Consider the following 20000-nt stretch of genomic DNA (forward strand, 5'->3'; position numbering starts at 1 on the left):
ATGTGTGTGTGGTGTGTGTGTGTGTGTGTGTGTGTGTGGTGTGTGTGTGTGTGGTGTGTGTTGTGTGGTGGTGTGTGTGTGTGTGTGGTGTGTGAGTTGTGTGAGTGCGTGCGTGCGTGCGTGGGTGCTGCGTGGCGTGCGTGTGTGTTCTCGTGTGCTAATGCGTTCATTAGCCACAACTTGCTGCTGACAAGTGTGTATATATGTGATAATCTAATATCCCTGAAGCTGCCAACAAAAACCCAAGTCACACATCATAGTATTATGTTTTCTCTCTAACGTGACTTGGCCTTGGTTTCCTCTTATGTGCCGCTCTGATATCTCTGAACTCCGGGGAGAACAGCGGCAGGACATTTAAACCTTTAATTTTAAAGGCCTTAATAGTGAGTAGAGTCAAAACATGATACCATAATTATTTCAACCATAAGTGTGTTTCCATACTAGGGCTGGACAGATATAAAATGTTTGACTCCCATTCTGATGTCTCTCACCGATGCGATGATATCTTGGAACTCTTCTGTTTCTTGAAGTGAAACCCAGTGTATTTCTGCGTATTGCTGCACACTGAGGCTGTATAGCCAACTAGTTCCAAGATTATTGCATCGGTCTGAGAGAAGAATCAAGCGTCTGAATACACGAGGACTGTTGTATTCTGTTGTGGATGTTCAAACTTTTGTTGGCATGTTGTGATTTTCTTACCGGACCCCTGTAAGCTGTCGGCTCACTCAGACACAGCCACCACTTTCACCACAGGACTCGGCAAGTCGGGAAATGGTAAACGGTGCATTTATTTACGCTTTGTCATTTTAGTTCCTCACATTCACACACGACCTGCCCATCGGGAGCAATTAGGAGTTGCTCCCGATCTTGCTCAAGGACACTTCGACAAACGCTGCCCGGGAGGAGCGGGAATCAAACCGGGGACCTTCCGATCACCAGGCGACGGCTCTACCTCCTAAGCCACTGCCCCCGCTTTCTGCATCAATTACACTACTGGCAAGTGTTTCATACCACTTCAGGTAAAACAATCTGAACTATCCCTTTAAGATATAGTTCATGTAATCTCAACCTTCACAATCACATGCGCAAAAGACAAGCCCGTAAACGACAACCTGCCTGTGAGAAGAACGACCTAAAAACTGTTGACTATGTTATAGTCATTAAAAAAATAAAACTATATGGCAAAAATCATATTTTCGCTAATGGTCTCTACACTGCCCTGCAGGAGCTAACCGCAGTAACTATACTGCCCTGCGGGAGCTAACCGCAGTAACTATACTGCCCTGCGGAAGCTAACCGCAGTAACTACACTGCCCTGCAGGAGCTAACCGCAGTAACTACACTGCCCTGCAGGAGCTAACTGCAGTAACTATACTGCCCTACAGGAGCTAACCGCAGTAACTATACGGCCCTGCAGGAGCTAACCGCAGTAACTATACGGCCCTGCAGGAGCTAACCGCAGTAACTATATGGCCCTGCAGGTGTTAACCGCAGTAACTACACTGCCCTGCAGGAGTTAAACGCAGTAACTACACTGCCCTGCAGAGTAACCGCAGTAACTACACTGCCCTGCAGGAGCTAACCGCAGTAACTATACTGCCCTGCAGGAGCTAACCGCAGTAACTACTACACTGCCTGCGGAAGCTAACCGCAGTAACTACACTGCCCTGCAGGAGCTAACCGCAGTAACTACACTGCCCTGCAGGAGCTACCCGCGTAACTACTACACTGCCCTGCGGAAGCTAACCGCAGTAACTACACTGCCCTGCAGGAGCTAACCGCAGTAACTATACTGCCCTGCAGGAGCTAACCGCAGTAACTATACGGCCTGCAGGAGCTAACCGCAGTAACTACACTGCCCTGCAGGAGCTAACCGCAGTAACTATACTGCCCTGCAGGAGCTAACCGCAGTAACTATACTGCCCTGCAGGAGCTAACCGCAGTAACTAAACTGCCCTGCGGAAGCTAACCGCAGTAACTACTACACTGCCCTGCGGAAGCTAACCGCAGTAACTACTACGCAACCGTGAAACTGAGAAAAATGCCTTTAAGGTTCTTTGACTATCCAGTGATTTTGTCTTTATACCCATTTTACTCCAAAACAGAGCAAGAATGACACATTGTCACAAGATAAAAACAGATATTGAGAAGTTCATTTTCACTTAGAACTCACTTTGGAAATAAAAAATGTTTTTCTAACTACGGTTAGCTTCTGCAGGACAGTATAGACAAGCCAAGGATTTCTCCAGAGAGGTACCGTTAAGAGAGGACGATGAGGAGGATGATGAATCTAGATAAAAACAAGAGCCAGAGAAGGAGATAAGGGGCTGGTGAGAGATGAAGGGAGAAGGAGGAGGCTTGAGGAGCGTCCAGGAGGACCAGGAGGCCGTTAGGAATGATGAGTGTGGTGTTCCGGCATGGGAATGTTAATTCCGACACTCTGCTTCCCGTTGTTCCGGCTCCAGGTGAGGGCGGATTATCCAGAGTGGGGAGTCTCTCCCGTCTCAGACAGAAGAGCGAGCGAGAGAGACACGGGTTTATATTTGATGCTCAGATTGAGCTGTTCAACTATGTTACCCCCCCCCCCCCCCCCTGAGCCTCCTCGTTTGAATTATTCTGTAGTATTTCTGTTCTTGGCGGGGTGCTGCTTTATTTCCAATATAGATCTTTTTTTAATGCACTTTTCCCTTGGACTAGTGTTTACTATTTGTGTGTTATTGCTGTGATTGTCGTTGCAGCAACTTGTTGTGTTTCTTCATTCTGGCAGTACAGTGAGAACAGTTTTATCGCAGCCGCAAGCATTTTGAAGTGAATTGAAATTGATAGAGAGAGAGAGAGCGAGAGAGAGTGAGAGAGAGAGAGAGAGAGAGAGAGAGAGAGAGAGAGAGAGAGAGAGAGAGAGAGAGAGAGAGAGAGAGAGAGAGAGAAAGAGAGAGAGAGGTCTTTCATAATTTTCTCTCTCAACTTTCTCTGTCTGTCTGTCTCTCTCTATCTCTGTCAGTCTACTTTCATAATTTTCTCTCTCAACTCTCTCTATGTCTGTCTGTCTGTCTCTCTATGTCTCTCTTTCTGGCTATCTGTCTCCTTTCATAATTTTCTCGCTCATCTCTCTCTCTCTCTCTCTCTCTCTCTCTCTGTCAGTCTACTTTCATAATTTTCTCTCTCACTCTCTCTATGTCTGTCTGTCTGTCTCTCTCTCTGTCTCCTTTCATAATTTTCTCGCTCATCTCTCTCTCCCTCTCCCCTCTGGGTTACCTCTCTGACCCCTGAGTTAATCCTCAGATCAGTCAGATATGAACCTCTCGCTAGACTCCATGTGTCGCCAGTCACGAGGAAACTGCAGGTCGTCCTGCAGCCCAGTGTGTGTGTGTGTGTGCGTGTGCGTGTGCGTGTGTGTGTGTGTGTGTGTGTGTGTGTGTGTGTGGGTGGTTGTGCGTGCATACAGGTACCGTATGTATGTATGTGTGAGATGAGATGAGATAAGATGAGATAAGATAAGATAAGATATTCCTTTATTGATCCCCTTGGGGATATGTGTATGAGTGTGTACATATGTGTACAATACGTGAGAGAGAGAAAAGTGTGTGCGTGTGTGTGTGTGTGTTTGTGTGCGTGAGTGTGTGCGTGCGTGTGTACGGTACTACGTGAGTGACAAGGTCCTAAAATAATGAGATGCACTTGCACTCAACCCTGTATTGAAGAGCCGAGCAAGTCTTAAACTAATTGCCCCATGGGGAGTAATGGCATATCATATTGTATTGTTCTGAGGACGCTAGAGTCCCGATTACATAACAACTACCATACTGTACTTCACCTAATCTATTGCCACTAAAAATACTGTAACTACTGAGTGGATTTGAACCTGGGACCATATAGGATCCACAGGCGGCCGCACTAACCAGCTGAGCTAAAGGGTCAGATTCGTTAGCAGGTGCTGGTTGACTGCGACCGACTCATCCGTAGTTTACAGTCGTCCTCCACGCCCGGGGAGGTGCGTCCTCGCATGTTCTTTTGGTCCATGCGCACACTTTCCCAGGGTTAAGGCACTGAGATCCACCCAGGGTTCCCACAGACATTGCAAAAACGAATTCAAGGACTTTCAATTACTTTTCCAAGCACTATTTTTCATTTTAAAAGGGCATTTAAAGGGATACAATTCACTTTTAAAGCTGTTTTTTGGGGGGGGGGGGGGGGGGGGGTTCGGATCCAATATTTGTGGCTTAAAACCAATTTCCGACAATTAGTTACACTTTAGATAAAATAATAATAATTCTTGATTCAGAAAATGTTATCATGGATGAACAAAACGTTCAATGTGAATGGTTGATTTGAATTTCAAAAACTTTTTAAGCACCTTGTTAAAAAATTGGCTGTTTTCAAGGATTCCAGGCCTTGACTTTTTTTTGGTAAAAAAATCAAGCACTTTAACCCTTTATCTGCCAGAGATATTCTGATCTTAATCCACTCTCTGCCACCACTGTAAGTCTATGGAGATGTTCCCCTTCTTTGCAGGGCTATAACTTTTTAAATTGTATTGCTAAATTGACATTACTATGGCCCATTCAACATCAAGTATCTATCGTTTAGGATGTAGCAACGTTCTACTTTTTCATTCACACATTCATACTAAAATATGGTCTAAAGTATAAATATGTTTTATCGTTTTCTGCAGCATTCCATAGAACGTGAGTTATAGCCATGAATACATATATTAGATCATCAAATGTAGTTTGATACCGATTGACGTCAGATAAAAAATTTCAATTGTACAAGGTCCTAAACGTCATGCCTCATCATCTGCTGGTGACCGGAGGGGGGGGGGTTTATAAGTCTGTGGCCGACGTTAAATAATTTATGTAGTATGGGTGATATGTTGATCGGAGCAGTTTGTATGTATAATAATAATCAAACACGCTGAAACTCACCGCAGCTTCCTCGTAGCGTTGGGCGATCAGCGTGGAGCAGAACGTTTGCTATTATGGGATGTCGATCTAGTTGGTCCAGTTCCAGGTTGTATAATACTATATACGTCCAAATCATGTGTTTATCGAGTTATTGGCAACGGATCGCTATCCAGTGTATCAAGCTGGAGTCGGACGAAATATGGGTGAGCACCACTTCCGGCCGCTCACTTCCGGTTTTGGCACCTCGCCGATCGGCCACCAGATGGCGGTCTTGCACCGTTGGAGAGTTGAGAGGAGATCTACAGGACCCGTCAAGTCTCTGTGGGTGAAATATGATTGCCATGACAGATTTTTGAAATATTGATCTCAAAGAGGCTGTACGACGTCATTGGCAGATTACGCATGGCGAGGAATGACGTCTAAACACGTCATTGGCGATTAAAGGGTTAAGGGCCTTGTGTGAACCTGGATACAGATTCACAGGGCAGTGAGATCCCACCGCTGCCACCATGCAACCGAGTGGATTTGAACCTGGGACCATGTGATCCAGAGGTGGCCGCACTAACCAGCTGAGCTAAAGGGTCAGACCCGTTAAGGAGGTGCTGGTTTGACTGCGACCGACTCGTTAGTAGTTTACACAACTGCTACTCTACTGCTATACCACACAGAGGTAGACAACAGTAGTCACGCAGTCACTGTCGTTCACCTTCGCAGGGCAGTGTTGTGTGGTTGTTTTTTGAGCGAAGGTACAAAGCAGGCCTTTCACTCCTAAACTTAAAACACGGCCCCACCCTCCTCACAGATAAGTGGACTTTAACCACAATAATGACTGTTTGTATAAAAAGAGTGGCAACTGCCCATCTCCCTGTGAAGCCTGACCTCCCCCAGATCAAAACCAGTGAAGACAATCATCTTTTATTGGACAGAGTAGCTCTAACAAGACGTATATAACAAGCCCCCCCCCCCCCCCCCCCCGCCCCTTCCTTACCTCCGCACCCTCATATGATAACACGATGGCATGAATGAAGCCAGCCATTGTCTAAGTGGAGTGGCACGCTCCTGATCTGGGGGAGGAGGGGGAGCGAGCAGGAGCAGGAGAGGAGAACGATGGGGAGGGGGAGGAGAGGAGAACGAGGGGGGGGGGGGGGGGGCAGGGGGAGGTGGGAGACCTCAGAAGGCATCCACAGCTGCGCACACTTCAAAAGGGCCCAGGCTGCCACTAAGCTCCCACTGACAACGCAGAGGAAACCCGGCACTCTCTCCCGGCCAGGCCGCGGCGAGGAGGAGCAGAGGGGTACGGGAAGAACTCTGGGATGCGGGGGGATATATACGCCAGTCTTCCTTACCCCCACCCGCCCCACCCAGTCGATGATGGACTCTTACTAGATCGCTCCTAGAGCTTCGTCTTTAGTTCACGCAGCTGTGGTCCCACAAACAAAGTGTAGCTTAGCACAAATGAATGGACTCTTAATAGAGCGCTCCTAGCTTCGTCACTAGTTCATGCAGATGCGCTCCGATGAACGTTGGGGGAGTTCTTAAGAAAATGGAATTTAAATGTGAAAACTAAAAAGTACAGGAACACAACACGCTCATAACAAATTTCTTCTTCATAGACGTGTTTCTTGTTTATAAACATACCGTGTTTAATGAATGGTTCCACAAATAATGGATTGCACGGTGCTAATTGCACCCTTACAATTCCTAATGAATTGTAAGTAAGGGTGCAATTAGCAAAGTGCAATCCATTCTTTGTGGAGCCCGCCCTGAGTCTGACGTGGCCGAGAAACACATCTATTGGGAAATGTCTAAATCTGTAGAATCACAACCTAAAAGTCAAGTTCAGTGGCATAGCCCTTTAATTCCCTGCGTGGTTCCCCAGTCGGCGGTGCACCTGGGAGTGCCGGTACCACCCCGACCAGATAACCAGACGGCAGGCAGATATTAAGGTAGCAGACCATATAGCCCACATGATAGCACTTCAAAAGGCCGACCCCGACGCCGCATCAATGGCTCCTCCTGTTCTATAGGAGCCACGCCACAGGCCTCCCTCCTACCTCCCACGTAGGACGAGTGGACACACATTCCCTCTCTCTATCTGTCTGTCCTGCTTTCTTTCTTTCTAATTTACCCTCATGGCGAGGGAGGGAGAGGGAGAGGGAGAGGGAGAGGGAGAGGGAGAGGGAGAGAGAGAGGGAGAGGGAGATGGAGAGGGAGAGAGAGAGAGAGAGCGAGAGAGAGAGAGAGAGAGGGAGAGGGAGAGGGAGAGGGAGAGAGAGAGAGAGAGAGAGAGAGAGAGAGAGAGAGAGAGAGAGAGAGAGAGAGAGAGAGAGAAGAGAAAGAGAGAGAGAGAGAGAGAGAGAGAGAGAGAGAGAGAGAGGAGAGGAGAGGAGAGGGAGAGGAAGAGGGAGAGAGATAGATAGACTAGAGAGAGAGAAATCGAGATAGAGTGAGGAAGAGGGAGGGAGATAGAGAGAGAGAGAGAGAGAGTACGAGAGAGAGAGAGAGAGAGAGAGAGAGAGAGAGAGAGAGAGAGATAGAGAGAAAGATACTCTTGAATTTAAATATCATGGTCTGAGCATTTTAGTTTTAGTCTTTTTTGTTTAGTCTCGCCATTCAGTTACAGTATACGTTGGCATGAGCTTTTTCTAAACAAAAACAAGCTAACGTTAGTGCTAACTGGTTAGACTTGTGTAAGCTATTTAATGTGTTCTATTGTGGTGGATCAACATACTGTAATTCACCCACGGAACTATGTGTTGGGGATAAGGGTTCCGCACGGACAATATTGTTTGTAACTTTCCTGTTGGCAAACAAGTTCCTGTTAGCTACAAGAGTGTTGACGTTGAAGTTGATGTTGAATAAACGTTTAGCGTTGTCTTTCGACACCCCGCCTCCGACTCTTATTCTTCGGCACTAAACTATGTTATTATTGATGCTGACGTTATTAGGTGGAGTTGCGTTGTGGAGTGGAAAGAGGAAGGTGAATAAAACCGTTATGTTGATGATCAGATATCAATTCTCCCGTGATTTTATTTTATTATAGTTTGAAAGTATAGCCGGACTATTCCTCGGTTACATTGGTTACACCGAGACCCTGTTGCTCCGCCATTGTTCCATTAAACCCTGTGTGCCGTTACTGCTATATAGAATGCTGGCTAAGAACAAATAACGAGGGTGAGGAAATTAATCAAAGCGCTTGCGCTGCACACATAGGAAACAGAAATGCTGCCCTAATAATAACATGAATTATTCTAAAAGTTATAATTATTTTGTCTCGTCTTAAAATGTAGAGATTTCGGCAAGATTTTATTTTGTAAACTACATTTTGTGTCATCGTTTTTAGTCAACGACATTGCATGAATAATTTCGTCACGTTAGTGTCACATGATCTCCATTAGCGTGACGTCTCGTCTCGTTGTCGTCAGGGGAAAAAGCTTCATTGATGACCATATTTAGTCATCATTTTCGTTGACTAAATTAACACTGGTCCAGACCAACCACAAAATAACAAAAAAAACTGAATTTAATATCATAACGACCGTCGCCGTGGTCGCGAGCCCCCGTGGGAGGGCCAGATGGTGCTCATCCGAGCCGGAGTACACGATGTGGTGACCTAACTTTACTCTTTTTTCTCCTGTCTTCATCGAAAACCAGACAATTTATTCAGTTTCCTCGTCTTTTCCTCAAATACTACATGTCAATGTTAGGGCTACGGCGTGGATCACTACACTTCAGGGACTACACCGTCCCAGGGCCTGTTTTGCTAACGCCTCGCTCCACTAGCCAGGGTTTAGCCGCGCTGCGGCCTGTCTGGCACACAGTGAGCGTCTCCATTGTCTTTAGAACCTGGCCAAACCTGGCTGGACCCCGGCTGAGACAAGCCACCTATTTCGTCGACCTGGCCAGAACCGGCCAAAGCCGGCTGGGACCGTTGTAATCGTCATGGGTTTAGCTTGTGTACCACAGTTGGTGGTGTGAATTTTTAAATGTTGCCTAGCAACCCGGGAAGTTTACAAGAGAAACGCAATGGAGACAGAAACCTCAACCATACCATACCATGCTAGACCATGGCTAGCCCCAGTCAGGCTGAACCTAGCTAATGGAGACAAGGCTTATGACTGTGGGAGTCATTTCTCAACACATCACGTATGGGGTCAGCTAAGGACAGTAGATCCCGTCGTATACAGTATCAGCAAGCGTTTGAAGTGTATGGTTTCCGAAACCGGCATCAGACCGTTCGAGTTGTGACTGACATTCAAGGTCAGTGACCGTGCCCGGCGTGAATGAGATCATCCCTGACGTCAGACAGCTGGGAATGTGTAGCCAGGGCAGATGTACTGTAGGGCCACACTCCACTGCCAACAGAGGCCTTGCACGGAATGTTTGTGTAGTTCTTTTTCTTCCAGTATGGCTGCCTGTAAAAAAAACAAAAGCCTGATTTCCGTGCGGTGGTAGAGTAGGTAAAACATTACTGTTCTATTGTGACTCATTTGCGAGATCCAGTTATAACTAGGGCTGTCAGTTTATCGCGTTAATTAGATTAATTAATTACACAGCAAATTATCGCGTTATGAAAATTAACTCAAAATGTATTAAAAAAATAAAATCATAAGCAAATGAATAAATGGAAGATGATTAAACTGAAGGTTTTGTAGATACAGTACTGAATTCTGCCATCCGGACACATGACATTTGAAATATGATTATAGAATATCGAATATCAGAAAATCCTGTAATTATTATAATCGCCTGACAGCACTAGTTATAACACACCACAAGTATTACGTTTTTGTCTCTTTCTCATCATGTCAACACAGTAGCAACCGTTGTTCTGCACATAGCAAACCATTGTCTCTTCCATTGTCATGTACAGAACAATGGTTGCTATGTTACAGGCAGCCATGCTGGAAGAACGTTAGGTTATGACTATAACCAAGTTCTGTTAGTTAGGGGCGATGCTTGGCATCACTACTGCACTATCTCGCGTACGTGCACGCGTACTGAATAAACCACAAATGTACCTCTAATACCAGTATTAGTCTGACCACACCCCTCATCAGCTTACCTTCATAAGCAGGTGTGTGGTCACCTGCTCTCCTCCTTCCCAAGCTTTCACCACAAGGTGAGGACAAGGGCTGCAGCGGCCGTCTGATGCCAAGCATCGCCCCTAACTAACAGAACTTGGTTATAGTCATAACCTAACGTTCTGTATCGTTAGTGGCTTAGCTTGGCATCACTACTGCACAAGGGAGGCCAAGCGGAGCCACTTGGCTGACAAATACACCCCGCTGACAGCCCCCCAAAACCATCAGAACAGGGAGGGCCGAGCCCCCCCGACCCCCCCTAATGGAGGGTAGCCCCCCTATTAGGGACGTCACGGGAGGGCGACGGACCCGACCGTGCGAAGAGGCACTCAAGCAACTCAACGCACAGGGTGAGCAGACCGTGGCTTGACCCCACGACTACACACACGCACAACCCGCATGCCACCCGGGAACGAACGGAGGAACAACCTCGTTACTGCCCCCAGAATCACGGGGTCAAGGGCAAACCCAACCCCGTGGCAAGGCCGTAGCAGCGGAGCACGAAGGAAGACCCAGACCCACCAAAAGGACTGGACTCCCTAGAATGGGGGCCCGGAGAAGTCCATGATGCCAGCATCAAGACCCCACCAGGTGGGCACGTAGTGCCCCGCCCCCCACATCGCCAGCGTATTCGGACAAAGGCCCCTCAGTTACTGCACCTGGTATTCCCAGGCGGAACCAACCAGGCCAGAACCTGCCCAGCTTCCGAGATCGGACGAGATCGGGCGTGTTCAGGTCGGTATGGCCGTAAGCTGAGCGGGCCCCGTCCCCCCAATAGTACACCGCCTGGCACACTGACCCTGCAGAACAGGCAGTCAGCATGGCCGTAAGCACACAACAAAGGTTAACCAACGGAAGCAGGCAGCGCACCGGGGAAAAACCAGGCAACAGGCTGTTAACCCTAGCCTGGAGACTGCGGACGAGACAGGCGCCAGAGGGGACAGCTGAACACAGCCGCCCCGGCGGAAGGAGCGTAAGCTGGCGGTGTTGCATGACCAAGCCTCCATTTAACAACCCCCACCCAGAGGGGTCGAGGCAGAGAAGGCTGACACGATTGGCAGACGTCATGAACGTGCAGGGGCACCCTCAAACGGTGAACCCGGGAGTTGACACTGCTCCAACACACCAGGGAATCAACCACCTCGGTGTTACCCAATGCGGTGGTTGTTCCTATAACCCCTCAAGAAAAAACTCCAAAACACACCTGCGGGTATACACCGGCTATACCGCAGTACAAGTGTTTCAGTTTCCAAAAAGGGTTAACCCAGGCCTACGGGTCGCAAACATCACTTCGGACCGGGCCTGGCGGTACGGGAAGCACAGGGTCACCAGAGGAGGTCAAAAAACCACCCCCACAGGCCCCTCTTCGCCATGCGTGAGAGAGGAGCGAAAAATAATGGAGAACCAGCCCCTAAGCACACCGTACCTGGTATTCCCCGGCGGTCTCCCAACCAAGTACCAACCAGGACCAACCTGTGTAGCGGCCGAGATCCGACGAGATCGAACGCGTACAGAATGGCATGGCTGTAAGCCATGACGACAGTGCTGAGTAAAAACATAGCGCTTAACCCTGTGACACCCAGACCGACCTGGCATTTTTCCCCCTGAAAAAAGCCCAAGTCCCTCAGGGTACCAGAACAGCAGATCTGCATCCCCGGCGGACAACGGGTTCAACTGATCTGGACCAGCGTGACCAGAACCAGTCCCGTGCCCTAACCACGCCGACATGCCTACTCCAGGAGAAGGGCAGATATGCGTGTTGATCTTAACATGAAAAGAAGGCGCCACCCAGACGTTCGGACGAACCGCGCCTGGTGGCCCACCCCAAGGGCGTGAGACCCCACTACATATGTTCAGATCCATCCCGTCATCATCCCCCAGACATGAACGAGAATCCGTCGACAACCCACCCAGGTCATGGGATGTGGTCGTCGGAAGAGGAAAAACCCCCATCTCAGTTGCTTTATAAAAACGCTGTTTCAACCACAAGCAACCAAGGCGTGCCAGTCAATCGCCTGTTTACAGCGAGCTAGCACTATACGTGCGTCGGGACACACCCCCATCAATGAACAGGCTATTTAGACCTGTCATTGAATCCCCAAGGCGCCCAGGGGAACGACAAGAGGGGTGTGACACTCCCTAACTCCAACACTTCTGGAATAGAAAGAAGGAAGCATCAACAGTATGTATCCCAGTCTACACAGCCGGGGTAAAAAATGTTCACATTTTTACATCCCACCACCCTCCCATAGGAAAGAGACGGGGATCCCCAGAGAGACTTCCCACGCGAGCTGTACAGATTGAAAAGAATATATTGCACCTTGAGCCATGTAAAAAACTGGTTTTAGGGCCTCCGGGGAAGAGGCACTGAACCCATACACACTCAATAAACGAATTGAATCGAATATACATACAATAGAAAAGGACCCTTCTAGAGGGTCCACTCACTTTGACAATCTGAGGAGGAAGGCTCTGTACTCTGATGGAGGCTTCCTCACATGGAAGAAGGAGTCCGAACTCACAGAAGGCCTGAATAGGCGCTTGGTGAGGAGGAGCCCTGACCACCCCCCCTGAAAACAGATCCATCACATGGACCTGAACAGCACACGGAAGTCCTACCAACAGAGACGCGCACGGTGACGTACTCTATGGCGGGGGAATTCCTGCGGTGCACACGCCCAATATACCAGGCCGTGGGACCAGGAACTCCCTCCCCCCCCCCCCCCCCCGTAACGTGCCGAACCGCCACGTGACGGGAACCTTGAAGGACAGGGGGTGTACCCCTGACCGACAGAACAATGGGGAGAGGAAAGGTTACCAGTTCACCCCTTTACGACCCCACACCCATGATACGACGTAACGACAAAAAGAGAATATGACATAGTCATAGTCAGCTCTATGAAGCGTTTCACAGCTCCACACAGCGCATGAGCTAACCTGCTATCTGATTTTTACTAAGGAAAAACACAGAATAGAGAGGGCTCTAAGAACCCCGGTCCAACATACACATGTGCTTCTGTGGCCAGTACAACCCAGTTGTAGGTCACATGACACACACAACCCATCATCACCTACAAAAAATGGCAAAAACACTCAACAGAGGAACGCCGTTTTTTTCACAATGAGAGAATACATCATTCTTGATTAGTATCGACCACAGGCCTTGCTAAGCACACATGACAGCAACCAAACCAATTTCCCTTTAGGAAATAAGTTTCTCCAGCAGATTTAGCACAACCTCAGCAATCAAGCTAAGAGTTACATCGTATCCCTACCACACAAAAGACACAATTAATGCACAACATGTCTGATAGGAGGTGATAAAGTCCCCAGGGAACCGGGGGGGAAAACACAATCCTCCTATTTTACCCTCAATACGGCCAGTTAAAACAGGAAAACCTGTTAATGTGTGAACTCACTGTTCATTGTCATTACAGTCTGAGAAAGAACATTCTTTTACTCACTTGTCACCAAGCATAGCTTCATAGGTTAGTTGCCTTAGTAGTGAGTACACGGTACACATAAACACCATGATGTTTCTCACACAACAACCAGATCAATACATCACGATCTGCACGGAGAAGCTAACTGCCAGTGACAAAAACAGCTCACACATAACCCGCAACGTATCCCAAATGCATTGCAACAACACACGTTTTGGGGAAAAAAAAAAAAAAAAAAAAAAAAACACCGTTATTCACAATACATTTAGCAAAGTAAAACCAGAAGACGTGTTATGAGGTCTGGCCAACCCCGTACCTACCCGGAACGCAGATCAGCGAAGTGCAGTCACAAGACACCGTAGAACACAGCCGTCCTGTGTTGTTCGATCCGGGCAGCGTCGCCGCTCCAACCAGTCGCTACAGTCCTCTTTGTTGACGCAATCCCCGTCCAGGCCCAGGGCAGGGTCGACGAACATCCCCTGTCAAGGATGACGTCGTGGTCAAGAGTGTAAAACATGTTAAAATCAAAGCACGTTCAACAGAATAGCATCAAGCTAACGGCTGCTCCAACCGTTCGGGTACTATTGCTTCCGCTCGCGAGACGCCGATCTAACGACGCACGCGATCAGAAGCGAGCTCCCGGCGGCGCGCGAGAAGCTAAGCTACCCCGCGCCAGGCCACTGACCGGCTAACCGTAAGCTATGAACATGTAAACAATGACATAACACTCACCCAGACTGGCCGCCGTTCTGAACCTCTCCTCACTTTTTAAGAGAAAAGAGAAAACAAGACGTCAACACCGCTTCACAACGGTGACATTACCACGTCCGGCGGAATCAGCACAGTACCAACTGGCCTGTGTAGCTGACTTTAAACATGAATCTGCCGCTATCGCACATTACATGCACATATCCCCTCGTGAAGGAATACTCTCATTTGGATATGAAAGATGGGGCCTTAACACGGTGACAGAGAGAATCCACTCGTCCAGAACACACAGGGATCACCAGTGTCAATGGTCGCGGCCCACTATAGTTAAAACTATAATGGTCTTCAGACCAAGGTCTTCTGTCGCCTAGGTGGCTAAACAAAGGACCCTAGCCTGGGGCCGGTTTCCATAAACTTTGTCAAGTAGCCCCCATAGCACTAACAGACAAGTGGAGCCCGCCAGCAAACACTACTCACCCAACCTGGAACGCACCGCTTCTCACAACAGCGGCATGTCCGACAATTCAGCTGTGGCCTGACAGGTTTCACCCCAACAAACACAGCAAGGAACTGCAGTTGAGAAGCATGCAGCGGCGTGCTCCCAATACGAAAACCGGTGGAGGGTTTTTAGAATGATCATCATCTTCTAGACACTCCAGTACGAAGACAATATCGCCGTATTTTCTCGAAAATAGTGAGAGAGAAAATAAAGATATGATGTCAACGTATCCTTGTTTCCCAAGCTGTTCCTAATCCAATTTCTTCCATCATGGTGTCAAGTGTGGGGATCTACCGAGGCACTTCTTCCTTGTGGTGAAAGCGAGAAGGAGGAGAGCAGGTGACCACACACCTGCTTATGAAGGTAAGCTGATGAGGGGTGTGGTCAGACTAATACTGGTATTAGAGGTACATTTGTGGTTTATTCAGTACGCGTGCACGTACGCGAGATAGTGCAGTAGTGATGCCAAGCTAAGCCACTAACGATACAGAACTAGACACACCATTCCGTGCAAGGCCTCTATTCCTGTCAGCAGAAGAATGAAATTTTTCTGTTGAAAACTCTCCAAGACACACGTTGTGTGTGGGTGTCCATGTGTGAGTGTGTGTCCATGTGTGTGTCGATTTGAATTATTGTTCATTTATTTATTTATGTAGCCACAAATCATCACCAAAGACTCATTGTATGTAGATCATGGGATCTGGAAGAATGGTTCACATGTGATGTAGGTCCCGGGTATGATTTTAAAGGCTCAGTCCGTAATACAAATGTAAACAAGCGCGTAGCCATTAAACCATTACAAATGATAAAATAGGAACGGTGGCATATTTTCATTCATTAGTCAATTGACTAAGCTCTTGATACAAGAACTGACGCTAAGTGAGCGTTTTTTTATTATGTTTGGTGTATTTCGTGGCTTGTCAAAGATTTTGGAGGGGTTTGGAAACACTGTGCTAAAACAGATGTGATATATTCTGATTAAAAACGGGTGAGAACCGTTTCAAAAAAGCGTATTTCCATCTACAAGGCAATGTCTTCATTGTATGGATATAACCCACAGTTATCATGATGAAATCCATACAGGGTCTTTAAAAAACCTTATTACTATTGTTGATATTCAGTAGATTTGTTGGCCTGGTATGGTATATATTACTGCTATGCTGCAACACAATAACTTGGCCACCGCAAAATCTAAGCAAATGGAAGTCACAAGATCTTACATTTTTGGCCAAACATCCTAATTTAATAAGAAAACAACTCGTCGCTCATCATTTACGACTGGCTTTGAACCGTAATCCTAAAACGGCTCCCGTGACCCTTGTTGAATTAGCGTCGGCTAAGTTTAGCTGTTGTTGTTTTATTTGTGTAGCGGTCACTGAGGAACCGAACCATGTGTCCCAGTTGCACCTGGTTGCTGAGGCCAATCTCAATACAAATAAGAAGGAATCCAGGCTGGTCTTCAGTGTAGGATCTTTGTGTTCACGTATCTCAGACGAGGAACGTCCCATTCACAATCCCACAACGTTGGGATACTAAAGGTATAACTGTGCATGCATGGTGGATGTAAAAACTTGAAAGATGAAAGATACCTACACCTACAAAATAAGTGTTTTTGGAGCCCCAGAAATATTTTTTTATCCACTTTTTCTCTTCCTTTTTCTATTTTTCTCCCATCCCAATTTAGCTGTGCCAATTCTCCCCTCCCCTGTCTTGATCGTTGCTCGCATGTGCCCCCCACTGGCCGGTTGTAGGGAGGATAGAAGCCCATGACATGTCCCCTCCGATACATGTGGAGGCAGCCAGTCACATCTTTTCACCTGCCAGCGCGGACTCTCATTTGGCGAGGAGTAACGTGTGGGAGGGGCCATTTTCCTGTCTTTGCTGTGCAGGCGCCCCAACCGACCTGTAGGAGTCGCTGTTCACAACGACCAGATTACCACCCATCGACTTCCCTCGCGCTAACTCTGCCAATTGAGTCAGTATGACGGCCGGCGCAAGCCGGAGGCAACGCTGACAGCCGGATTCGATACCGGTGTCTCTTGCGTTGGTGACGAGCACAATGTCCGCTGCACCACCCAGCCGCCCGGAGGCCCAGAAATATTTGTAATAATCTTTGGAATCTAAAATGACCTCTCCAAGGTGCTGAACCATAACATGTATCACTTTGACTGACAAACCAAATAAAAAACCCAAACTCTAAACCACTTCATCCGCAGCTTCAATGTTTTTCAATCTGGTATACGTATGAAAATGACCAGAGACCGCTGAAGATCAGGAGCCGGCCCAAACCGAAACCTTTTTTCTTTCAAAGCAACTAGTGACCGCAGGGTTCAGACCAAATGTAAGTCAAATGTACGATATTTACAATGAAATGTAGTGTAGTATAAAGTATAAAGTACAAGTACTGTATAAAGTTCCTCTAAAAAGGAAAATACCTAGAAGAAGTACTTAATTACTTGCCAGCCCTGCTTTTATTTGACTATTTATTGGAAAAAAAAGAACAAAAAAATGTGGTTCACTCTCACAAATGTGGACGAATCAGAGAGTTGTCGTACAGCCTCACGAGATGTGTGGGTCGGGGTGATCACACGCTTGTCTAGCTGCTGGAAGAAACGAGGCATAGTTCAAGTATATAACTTTGGTACGTTGGCTCAGAGAGACGTGCGCGGTCGGTGTGATGCTGCGAGGGCAATGTGTATATAATTGTGGTCACTGGAGTGCGGTGAACAAGAGAGAAGAAAACAGTGCAGAGCGAGCGTACCCTGAACTAGAAGAATGTACTCAGAACGCAGACCTCCACCGAGGCCCAACCATCTCCCCGGTCTGCCGCTCCACCTTTTAACTTGTTAAAGGACAGAAACAACGATGGTGATACTACCTCACCATCACACTGAATGGAATGGTCTGCATTTATATAATAATAATAATAATAATAATAATAATAATAATAATAATAATAATAATAATAATAATAATAATAATAATAATAATAATAATAATAATAATAATAATAATAATAATAATAATAATAATAATAATAATAATATCTTAAATTTATATAGCGCCTTTCAGGAGACCCAAGGCGCTTAACAGCTAAGGGAAGGGGACAGGGAACAACGATTCAAGATTGAAGAGGTTTATTCATCACATGAATACCTGACAACCCCGGTCCCCAAGCAGGAATCAAACCCAGGACCGTTTTGCTGTGAAGCGACAGTGTTAACCACTGCATCACCGTTACAGACCGGCGTTCTGAACAGAAGCCTGTTTTGTCACAGGAGGTGGAGGGCGTTCACAGTGCTGTACATCGTCCCTGAAGCTGTTTCAAGTACAGCACCGTTGAGGAAGTAATGTACAGTCAGAGAGGCCATCCGCTAATACCTCCATGGGTAAACCCACTCAATTGTATTCTATGCTTTTATCCTCATGACCATAATACCAGACATGCTTCAAGTAGTCGCTTTACCCTACCTCTGCCTAGAACCAATGCTCTAAAGAAAACTGCAATGTATAGAGCCATAACATATTGGAATAGGATCCCATTACATATCATACGGACGGAAAACAAGGACAGTTTCAAAAATAAACTTAAAAGGAGCCATAATCCGGAAGGAAATCAATATGTCATGCATGTGTGTACTGTAGCTGCAGCCATGTTCTCCAAACTTCTTCTGTTTACTTTGTGTTTTTTTTTTTAAAGGTATGGTGAAATGGATTCACCTATGACATTTTGTTTTATTTTCTATTGATTATGTATGTGATATATGATTGATTTATACTGAATGTTTCATATTTGTATGTGTATATCTGTGAGGACACCAGGAAGAATAGTCAACACGTTGATGATGCCTAATGGAGATCCTAATAAACATAAACATAAACATGCCACCCGTTCACCCTCTGTTTGGACTAATGCCCCATTCCATTCACATGGAGGATGCATTGCCAACGCCCGGATTACACCTGGCGGTATCTGGCTTTACAGCCCTTTGAAAGGTCAAAGTGGTCCACAGCCAGAGTGACGCGGGGGTTGGCGGCTGCACGGCTCATCGGCTGGGGCGCGGCGAGGGTATGCGGCGGAGGGGTGCGGCGGAGGGGTGCGGCTAAGGCCAACCACACACACACACACACACACACAGGAATGTGAGGAATATAGAATCAGGCCGTTTGTGTTGATGTCACTTTTATGGAAAGCGTGTGTGTCCCAACCTGGGAACAACGTCAAAGGTGCAAAAGAAACTCCTCACTTTTCCCATGTGTTCTGTGCAAAAGTCAACGTGCACCTCTGCCTAAACCAGGACAGGAACTGTTTCCCTGCTTACCACTTGGCAAAATAACAGAAAAAGAGATTGAAACAGGTATCCGTTATATAAATAAAGATGCAGATGTCACAAATGGTTACACATGTTACAGAGGGCCAAGAAGAAAGGTTCTCGTTATTGCCTGAATTGCATGTAAGGCCAGATGTATCAAATATGATACAAACAAAAAAACATATATGCAAATATATATACTGTATATATATATTTTTTACATTTAGTTAAAGGGCCCAAAAAATTCTGTCCATTATTTCTTGGGCGATACAGGGTACATGACCAAGTATCCAAATGTGTCGTTTTACACCTGCACTAGAAGAACCAGAGCTAAGAGCAACGTGGATGAGCGTGTAACAAACACCAACAACTACCTGCTGCCACCACGACTACAAAACAAATACAGATGAAACAGTAAATGGTAAATAGACTGCACTTTTTATCCAAAGCGCTTTGCAACTTATGCCTCACATTTACCCATTCACTTACACATTCACACACCGACGGCGGAGGCAACGATGCAAGGTGCCAACCTGCTCATCGGGAGCATTTAGGGGTTAAGTGTCTTGCTCAAGGACACTTCAACATGCTGCCGAGAGACTGTGTTTCACAGGTAGGCCTATGTACAGTAAGGGGACTTATCGACAAATAAACATACTTTCCTGGATATCTTGGTCAACTGCTTATCAGTAAATAGCAGAATGTTGGGGTGATTTTCAAGTACTTTCAAGGTAAATGTCAGGGTCATGTGGGGTAATTTCTTATAGAAAGGTCCTTGAATAATGAAATTCTCAGTCAACTAATACACTAAAACACTTTGTCGACTAATCATTCAGTTGATTTCATTGACAAATCTGTCCGAGTTTTGTTTTCCATGTGCTAGGAAGCCTCTAAAAATCCGAACGTTGTAATCCCATCATTACGCAACCCATAACACCAGTTTAGATCTCTCACAAATCCATTTCCAGTCGACAGAGCCAGTCAAGCCTGGGTGGGCTCAAGATGAACGACAAGAGAGAGCTACAAAAAACAAACGACTGGTATAAGAG

At 46.7% G+C, this 20000-nt stretch overlaps 1 protein-coding gene across 1 annotated transcript in view; it reads right to left on the minus strand.

Annotated features, from left to right (window-relative positions):
* Nucleotides 1-20000, minus strand: part of cped1 (cadherin-like and PC-esterase domain containing 1) — a gene marked incomplete at its 3' end in the record, with an annotated part of 199436 nt that overhangs the window by 26491 nt on the left and 152945 nt on the right.

This window comes from Notolepis coatsorum (genome assembly GCF_963971535.1).
Source record: "Notolepis coatsorum genome assembly, chromosome: 15".
In the NCBI taxonomy this organism is placed as follows: domain Eukaryota; kingdom Metazoa; phylum Chordata; class Actinopteri; order Aulopiformes; family Paralepididae; genus Notolepis; species Notolepis coatsorum.